The 10,131-nt window shown below is 27.0% G+C and overlaps 1 long non-coding RNA gene across 1 annotated transcript; it reads right to left on the bottom strand.

Moving 5' to 3' along the window:
* Nucleotides 1-316: 316 nt before the first annotated feature.
* Nucleotides 317-1,237, bottom strand: LOC112598641. Its single transcript, XR_003114902.1, has 3 exons — nucleotides 777-1,237; nucleotides 584-692; nucleotides 317-500 (listed from the first exon to the last, which is right to left on the bottom strand). It is a non-coding gene; the product is annotated as an uncharacterized LOC112598641 (long non-coding RNA).
* Between the last annotated feature and the right edge of the window lie 8,894 nt (nucleotides 1,238-10,131).

The raw sequence follows: 10,131 nt of genomic DNA, 5'->3' as shown, positions 1-10,131 counted from the left end.
ATAAGCTTAGCATATATTGTATTACTTATATATATTTAAACAATTCAACGGCATCCGCTAACAGACACACATACACAAGTCAAACAAGTGATGTATAGACTTCGAGGAGTATTTCTCTCAAAGTGTGTAAGTTTTTTAAGGCTTTTGAAGTGGTCAAGTTATTGTATTATAATATTATATATTTCAATAATTGACAAACTAAATAAATAAAAAACAAACAACATAGTTATATAAATTGTATTTATTAAAAAAAAAACCATGTAACAACGTGTTATTCAAGTAACCCATCTAATATTGCTATTAATTATGGTTTGAACATCCAAAGAAGTAAATGGTATAGTAACAAATAACAATGACAAAATAAATCTTCAGTTTGAAGCTTTTTTTAAATTTAAATACAATTGTTTATTATAAATTTTAAATAGGTAAATAATAAGACACTGAATTCCTTGACTTTTGAATTTCCCGCTTAGAAAATTGCGCAGTTGACGTAATTTTCCCTGGAATAATATGTGATTAGATTGTTTACTTCACAGTGCACAACAAAATATATCATAATGTCAATCCGAATATGTGATCATACCTGAATATTTCTATCATGGTGGTGCCGGTGCACTGGTTTTGGTTCTCCCAATTCCATCCACCGTTTTGTTGCATCATCTCTTCTTCTATACACGTTTAAAAGTCTAATCCTATATGATTAATAAAAAAAAACAGTAATGGTTTAGATATTACACCAACAAAATAATATAAATAGACGGTGATGCGATATTAACCGTAAGAAATTACATGACTAAACACGAGCGTTCGGTAGAGTACGGAACAAAAACGCGTGTAAAGACAGCGTCGGGGTTACTCTAGTTTAGGGGGTGTCGTTACGCGTATTCGAGATATTATAGGACAATTTACGCCTACCAGTTGTAACGGATTTTGTATTGGGTGTGTGGTGTGCTGCGACTAAGCGGGTAGCAAACATACGCACGGAGTGACCGATATGACTGAATAATAAAATATGTGGAAAAATGAACTTATACTGGGAATCGACCTGTTGCGCGCACAACCGTGACGAGATAGCCATTTTAAAATAAGTTTACCACAAACACGATATTATGATATAATTATGTAAAATACATACATGTACCGGCATTATCCTGTGAGAAAATACTTAGCAGTGCTGATTGCAATATGTCTTGCAACATATTTTGTTGTTGTTGAATGTTGATTTTAAAAAAATGACGATGTGTGTGAAATAAATTTAAAATAAGTTTACCATAAACACGATATTATGATATAATTATGTAAAACGCATACACGTACCGACATCATCTTGTAAGAAAATATCGAGTAGCGCCGATTGTAGTATATCTTGTGACATTTTTTTTTTACGATTGGAAGTTGATTAAAACAAAAAATCACTATGTGTGTTAAATTCATGAGAGGTGTTTCTCGACTGAAGTCTTGATGTAAACTGTTTAAACCGAATGCATAAAAAGGTCTTTAAGGGTAAAATCCTCAGATGACAGCCATAATCAGTAATTAGTGTTATTACATTTTAACCAGTGGCGGATCAAGGAGGGGAGGCAATGGGGGCATTCCCCCCCAAACGCCCAAATTTCCCTATATTTTATGTCATAGATATTCATATTTCTTGAGTTACAGTTACAGTTACATCGTAAAATATTACAATTCTGAAAATTTCCCGTCAGTCTAATAATAGCACATTAATTATTAAGTTTCTTTATCATTGTTCTGGTGAGACTGGTCTGTCGACACAGACGTTCAATAAATACGATTAAAGACTTTGTTTTGTAAAATGTACTATAAAATATAAATTTGTGAGATATTGTTTATATGTTGTAAATAGTTTGGAATTTTTGCCCCCTGCAAAATTAAGCCCTGGATCCGCCACTGATACAGACCGAAGACCCGTATTCTTCACTATATCGCATTTTTATTCATAACACATCTTCGTGTACATGAGTGCGTATGGGTATCGGAATATGATAAAGAATAATTGATAAAATGGCGCCGAAGTAGAAAAATGGGCAGGGCAAGCATTTAAAACAATTTTCTGCTCACCATACGTTTGATCGTTCGTTTAAGCCGGCGAAATAGATTTATCTACCCATAATCAATTCTATATGTAGGACAGTTGTTCTACATTAACGTAGGGTTTGGTGCCACTGCATTGACATATGTGTAAAACAAAAAAAAAAACAAAAAAATTAAGACTGTAATGATTAAAACTCATATATTAAATCAACTGCTTGAAACGCACATGAAAACTATATGAAAATAAAATGAAAACAACTTGAAAGTCAGCATTATACCCGGGTAAGAAACGATCGGTTAAATGGCGCACTTAAAACGCAAGATATAAACATTTTAGAAATATAAGATATGAAGCAATTATTATGACATTGTTACTGAATATTTTTCTAACAGGACGTACTATATTATGGGGGGAGGTTAGCGAAAAAATGTGTATAGATTTTTCGTGCAAGATTCCTATGATATATCATGTTAATGTTATAACTCTTGGAAACCATGCTTTTTAAAACTTAACTCTAATACTAATAAACCGTGTAGCTGTCACGTGTACGGGCCTAACGACGTGTTTTATAAAACGATGATATAAAAATTGAATTTTTGGTGAATTTTTGAAGCAGACAACATTACTAATAGAAATGTATACCGTACACGTCCTCCACCTATGATAAAATATTATTTTTGTAAATCATGGCTAAACTTTTTAGAAAATTGTACAAAATCATGTTTTGAAAGTATTATTAGCGTGTTTCTTGATAAATATACCATCGTCATAAAAATTTATCTCATTGATAAATATTGTAATTACTCTGGACGACTGTTATTTAGATTTGTTGTTTTAAAAAATCCACAATTGGGCGATAGTGGAAGTACTGAGGAATACACTAATACCATTTTCAAAACTCTAAGTCATAAAAAACCAGATTTAATTATGACTTTTTTTTTTTAACATGAGCGCGTTCTTTTAAGGTATTTACATTATTTTTATACTATTATTGATTATGAAAAAGAGCAAACATTTTGTTTCAAGTGAAAATATCATAATATGATATAATATAACATAATATAATCATAAGCCCAAGTTCCCCAAGTACAATAAAAATGAAGGATGTAAAAAAAAATCTCCGAGTGATCGTTGTCCCATAAACTGCTCGCGGCCATTTCTATTGTCACTGGATGTTTATCATAAAATAAGTGCTATACGGAGCATAATTTATTGAAATCGTTCTATCACATTAAATCACCTATACTAATAATATTGTCCTGCAGATTCTTGTATTAAAAATATTTAAAAAAATCATACATCAAAGTTGTTAATGTATAGTCATTATCATTACGATAGTTCGTAATATGTTATATCTTTGATACTTGATCGTTTTAAATTTTGTATATTATATTAATACTCGTATACATAAAACCATTGTAAACAATTGTATTATTTACAATCATCATACGACATCCATTAAGTAGATACATATGAAGAATCAAGAAATCGAGCACGTAACAGTACACACATACACACACACACACACATATATATATGCGCGGTGATGATAATGACTTTAAATTATATATTTTTCTTAAAAAAGTCCTATACTGAGCACAATTTATTAAATCAGTTCTTATTTTAATGAATTACTAATAATATTTTACAGAATTACGAATTAAAAATTTAAAAATCATATATGTATCACTAGGGAGGTATAGTCGATATTGATATGACAGTTCTCCACAAATTATATCGTAAATACTTGCAATGCACGATTAAAAATTTTATAGACCATACTCAAATAAATTAGACATATTATATTAATAATAATATTTTTTTTTCAATCATTTTATGATATTTATTATGTACATACGAAATAATCACGGGTGTAAATGTGTAATCGTGTACATATAAACACGCTAACGCCAATCAGACAATAATTTAAGTTTCACAATTATTTTCATTATCAAACGTTCTATACGAAATAAATGTAAAGTATATTATTAAGTTTTTATTTTATTAATTTTTTTTTATTATTTCATAAATTTAATTATATACTATATCGTGTACGTGTATAAACACACACAAACACACATACATATATATATACACGCATGTGTGTGCGCATATATATATATATATACTGAATAGTGCTTAACAAAAATTGTGTTGTTATAAATTTTGTTTTTTTATTTAAAAGACATACTATACGAGGTACATTTCATTGAAACGGTTGTATTTTTTGACGACTTATATAAAAATGTACAGTGTCATGTATAAAAAAAAAATTGAGAGTATCTACACATTCTACACTACATACAGATACATCGGTACATGTATGTCATGTATATGTCTTGTTTCTACTGAATATAGTTGACATAAGAATGTCGATGTCAATTTGGTATTAGATACACGGAGACGAGGATAAAACTGTAGGTAACTTTTTTAACCCGTGTAAAAATAAACAAGTTTCAAAGACAGGAAGGAAGTATCCGCATCAGCTCCCATTTGTCCGTTTCGACTCCCTCCTTTCATTTGAAGGTGGCCGTATCGGCTCTGATCCGATGCCAGTGGTATAGACGTATCGGCTCCCAATCAACAACATTTTCCTTCCCATTTACAGGCTGAGGACTGGCTACGGTGAGAAGAAATTCTCTGTAGGCATGGTTAAAAATTTTGTTGACTTAAATTTTTTTTGGAGTTTTAAAAATAATGTAAAATTAAAAAACCGGACGCAATACGGCCATTCAATAGATGGCAAGGAATAACGACCCGGAGCCAAAACGGACTCATTAACGTCTAGCGGGAGTCGATAAGATATCATCCGACAAGAATTATTTTTATACAACGGGCTATACCTAATGTTACTAATAGATCAAAAGCCACCGTGATTCCGATAAAGTTCGTATAATCGCTAACTTCCGGGAACCGGTCCCCACTGGTCAACGCACACACACACCCACACCACACGTGAACGCACCAATTTCACAAAGAGTAGTAAGAAATACTAATGTATAAAAATGACTCATAATTTATATTGCGCAAACTGGCTAGCTGGTTCTAGCTTAAATAATAACATTAAAAAAAAAAAACACGCTAAGGGTAAAAAAAATAAATCTTTATTAATAAATATTAAAAAAACAATAAGTATAAAAATGTGATGATTTTCGCACAAACGATATATAAAATATAATACACAGTAAAAAATAGAAAATAGTGACAATAGCGTGCACACAATATAAATAGAAAAATTGTGTGGCGTTAGCACACATGTAATAAATATTATGATTATTTAAAAATGTAGGGACACTTGGTGTCCTCATAATATAAAACAAAACTGTGGAAAAACAAACAATTAAAATGAATAAAAAAAATTATGCCGATGCTAACGCCACAACGGACAAAACAACACAAATTCGGCGGCCGTGTCACAAAATTCGCAACACACATTTAAATAATTACAATATGATCCAGATCTGGTCTAAAAAATGGAAAATAAAAATAAATGATTTCAAATCTTTTTGTATTATCTTTTTACTAAGACCAAAATCATTTAATGATTGCCCTCCTATTTCAATTAGCAATGAAATAATTTCAACAACCACCGTAGTCAAATATTTGGGTTTAACATTTGACAGACGACAACTGATCTTAGACTAAACAACTTAAAAATAAATGGAAATCCGTAGACTAGAGTCTAGAGTCTAGACTAAATTTACTCTGGCCCAATTCTCCGTTCCAAATTAAACAACCGCAATAAATTTTTAATGAATAAAGCTATTATAAGACCAATGCAGGATTATGGTATCCAGATATGAGGCTCCACCAAACCCTCTCAAATCTTAGAACTATCCAAGGTTTTCAGTCCACTTGCCTTCGTCAAATCATCTCTGCTCCATAGTAGGTATTTACGTAAAAAGCATTCAACTCAAAGCTAATCTATTATAAAAATCGAGGAGAAAAACATTAATTTATAAACAAATATTACGTCCTGCAATAACGTACGGCATCCAACTCTAGAGAATCTTAAAAAATTCAAAATCTAAGTAAACTTCAAGCGTTCTTATCAATAACTCTTCGTGTACTCTCTATTTCTAATACTCTCTGGTATATCAACAATTATAATTTACATCATAACATCATGATTTCAAATTTCTAAATACCAACAATACCTACACATGCTTCCTATCACTATAATATTCATAAATAATCCTTAAGTTACGCAGCCCCCTCATATCCAAACTTTCCTCTCGTACATTATCGAACACTCCTTTCTATCGTCTCAAACGTAAATAGCTACGTAATCTATTAAACAATCAACTACAACTAACTAACCCTAAGTTCATAAATCGCAAGTAGTGACGATGGATGTTCCCTTCCCTAACGTTTTCAAGTCTAGACCAGTAGTACCTACAAATTGTTAACTTATTTACCAATTATATTATTTTACATACACAGTTTGAATATGTCTTAGATAAATAATAGAAGTAAACGGGCAAATTATGCCGATGCTAACGCGATAACGGGCGAAACTAAATAAAAATATGGCGGCTGTATTACGGTATAATTTGAGGCTGCTACGGCAGTAACGATAACGATTCACAAATTATATAATATACAACAAACATTTAGATAACTACAAAAACAAAAACAAACAAAAAAAAAAAAAAAATGATTAACGATATTGATTAAGTATGCGAGACCAGCTGTTTCTATCGCGTAATTTATTTTAATAAATAATTATATTTTATATTTTACATTTGTACAGCGTGGGGAGTGGTGCGCGAGAAAATCAAATAATTGTGGTGTACTGGGCAGCAAAATATTCAGTATTATAAATTATTTTAATGAAAAAACTAACATAAAAATTAAAAACATGATGTAAGTAATAAATGTTCAGTTTTCTATAAAATGATAATCATGTTAAAAACATGATTCTAAATAATATGTGTTGTAATATTAAAATAATAAAACTTCAAATTTTAACTCAAATAACCAAAAACGCCAATATGTGCAAAGTCTGTGGTTGTAGGTCATATATTATTCTTTACGTATTTTATTACACATTTAAATAATTCAAAGCATAGACTACGTAATTTATTTCTTAGGTTTGAATCTCATAATTCAACTATTAGCAATTAGCATTAAGTGTACTAAACAAGTCATTAAAACGTTTATTGTGTTAAATTTAAATTTAATTATAATTATAAAAAATACTAAATAAATTAAAATGGTCTGTTAGCTTAAACTACTAAATACTAAGTATATTTTATGGTATATTTATATTGTTCTTAAAGTAGTTTATTTTACTATAGTCTAGAAATAATATGATAGGTTAAGTTAATTTTGTAAAAAATCTTGAACTTGAAAATATTATTATGTGCATAAAATATAATAATTTACATTAAAAATTGTAAGTGTCTACCAATAGTAATTTTAAATTACACTAAAATAATTTATATTATTCTTCATTAAAACATATAATTTTATCCAAATTTAAATTTAAAATGTCTATAAAAATAAAATATTGTGTATCTATTTTTAGATTGTTTGATTTCGGTATGAATTACTTTATGAAGAAACCAAAGTATCAACTAGATCCAATTTACTACCATCAGAATTAAGAAATCAAAACTTAAAATTTAAAATTGTAGCATTTTTATTACCACCCAAAAAAACATGCTATCATAAATAAATCATTATAAAATCAATACATTCATCAGAATTTATAATAAAATATAATTTATTACTCACTTGGAAGTTATAACAGGTAAGTGGTAATACATGATAATATTAACTGTTAAGAATGTTACAAACAATTCTTAAAACATTGATAAAAAAAAACTAGTAATGATTCAAAGTGACAAGTGTTTTAAATGTTCAAAGAGGTGTTTTACCTTATTTTTTATTTTGTTAGTACTGTTAGTAGGAATCTAGGTTAGTTAATCAATAACCTCTTCCTATAAACTAAAAGTTAATGTAGGTATGGTGAAGTTATTATTTAAATTTTAAGATATTAATATCTTTCAATTTTCACATCTAACACTGTTCTTTCCCACTTTATATCTTTTTGTTTTATTCTTACTATGAAAACAACCAACAGCTCCATTGTTATAAGCTATAAGCCAATTTGGACCCCTCCTTTCCTTTTTTGGAAATAAGTATGGTAATACTATTGTATATATTTAGTAACTTTATATTATTATCTTTAATTTAATTTATTTAATCTTATCTCACTATCTTGATTTAATAATAAAAAACTGTATGGCTTTATTGTAATAAGTTAAAATAAAGTAAAATAATAATTATAGTATTAATACATGATAACTAAATTAAATAATATTAAAGTACAATACATTAACGTACAGTGTTATCTTGTATAACAAAGAACTTTCATCAGAAATAAAAAAATTAATGATTTATTTGAAATTGGGAAAAACCTGGATGTTTGGTGAAAGTATAAATTTTATTGTTTTAATTTAATCATAAAATTGCTTATACATAAAAACTAAGACATTAGTCTTATAACTTTAAATTTATCTAAATTAAACAATTATAATTACAGCCCAGTTAAAACAAAACGACCTGTCTAGTTGTAAATTCTTGAATTTTTATTTTTAAGATTATAACTAAAATTTTAAATTATGATTTTAAAACAACTTAATACAAAATAATATAATACAATTTAGCTAAGTATTACTTAATATTTTAATTTGCAATTAATAATATAGATAATAATCATTAATATATTCTTAACTTTAAGATTTAAAGATTAGGACAGAATTAGAAATGTACAAAATCTTTAATTGTTTTAAATACATTTTATTTTTCTGAATAACAAAAATAATGTAACAAGACATTATACATCATGCATACTGACTAAGAAATTAATAGACTTTTAATTAATAGAACACTTATTAACATAATTTTTAAATTTTAAATTTATAATTCAAAATCAAACTTAAATAAAATAACATTTCAAAGTTCAAATATATCAAACAAAGCCAAAATTAAAACCTTTGTAGCAGTAATTTAAAAAAAATTTTGAAGTTTTTTACAATCAATAAAAAAACATCATTTAATTATTATTTATGAACATTATTTCATTATAAATAATAAAATATATAGTAATTAGTTTTTTTAACTATGAGAATATTTAATATACAAGATTGAATAAGTGTTTTTTGAGCAAAAATAAAATAAGAGTAATTTATAATTTTTTTAAATATGTTATAGAGAATCATACATTTAAGTTATTTTGGTAAGTAATAACAATTTTCGAAAATATTTATACTTCACAATATTGACTAATCAAGAAATTATAAGATACAAAATATTAAATAAGATTATATATTTTTAATAAGTTATAATTTTTTTTTTTTGGTCTGATAACTGCTAAAATGTGTCTAAAAAAAATTAATTCAACTAAATGTCCATACTAATCTTATGAATTTTAAAATTATTTATATATTTATATATTTAATTTATGAGAACAATGGTGTAAAAACTTATACAATAACCAATCGTATTATACAATATTATTTTATATGTATAACTAAAAGGATATATATTTAAAAACTATCTTTTTTTATACAATATTAAACACTATTGTAATTTCTTTGGTTTCTAAATCAATTTTTCCATAGCAAACAATAATAACATAAAACAAATAAGCTGTATAAATAAAAAACATAATATTATTTAGTATAAAAATAAGTTTTGTTACTTTCACACAATCAATAAATCTATAAAAAAAAATAATTACCCATAAATAAATTATTATATTATTAAAGTATGACAAGAATAAAGCATATATATTAAATAATTCATTGAATGGCTAAATAATAATAATAATAATAATAATAAATTATATGATAACAAATAAAATAAATATATAGTTCTATGACAAATAAAAATTTGTACACATTAAAGAACATTCACCAAAATTATAATGGTAATAATTTGAAGTATGCAAATGGTAACTGAGATGACAACTTTGATTTTTTAGTATTTTTTACTCTTTGGTATATGTAATATGAAATATCTGTACATTTAATTTATAAAATTTATCATTGTAACAATTTTATTTTAAC

The sequence above is a fragment of the Melanaphis sacchari genome, unplaced genomic scaffold, assembly GCF_002803265.2.
Source record: "Melanaphis sacchari strain LSU unplaced genomic scaffold, SCAv2.0 Contig0_pilon_pilon, whole genome shotgun sequence".
In the NCBI taxonomy this organism is placed as follows: domain Eukaryota; kingdom Metazoa; phylum Arthropoda; class Insecta; order Hemiptera; family Aphididae; genus Melanaphis; species Melanaphis sacchari.
Note: the sequence above shows the minus strand (reverse complement) of the source record. Positions and strands in the feature narration are given on the sequence as shown.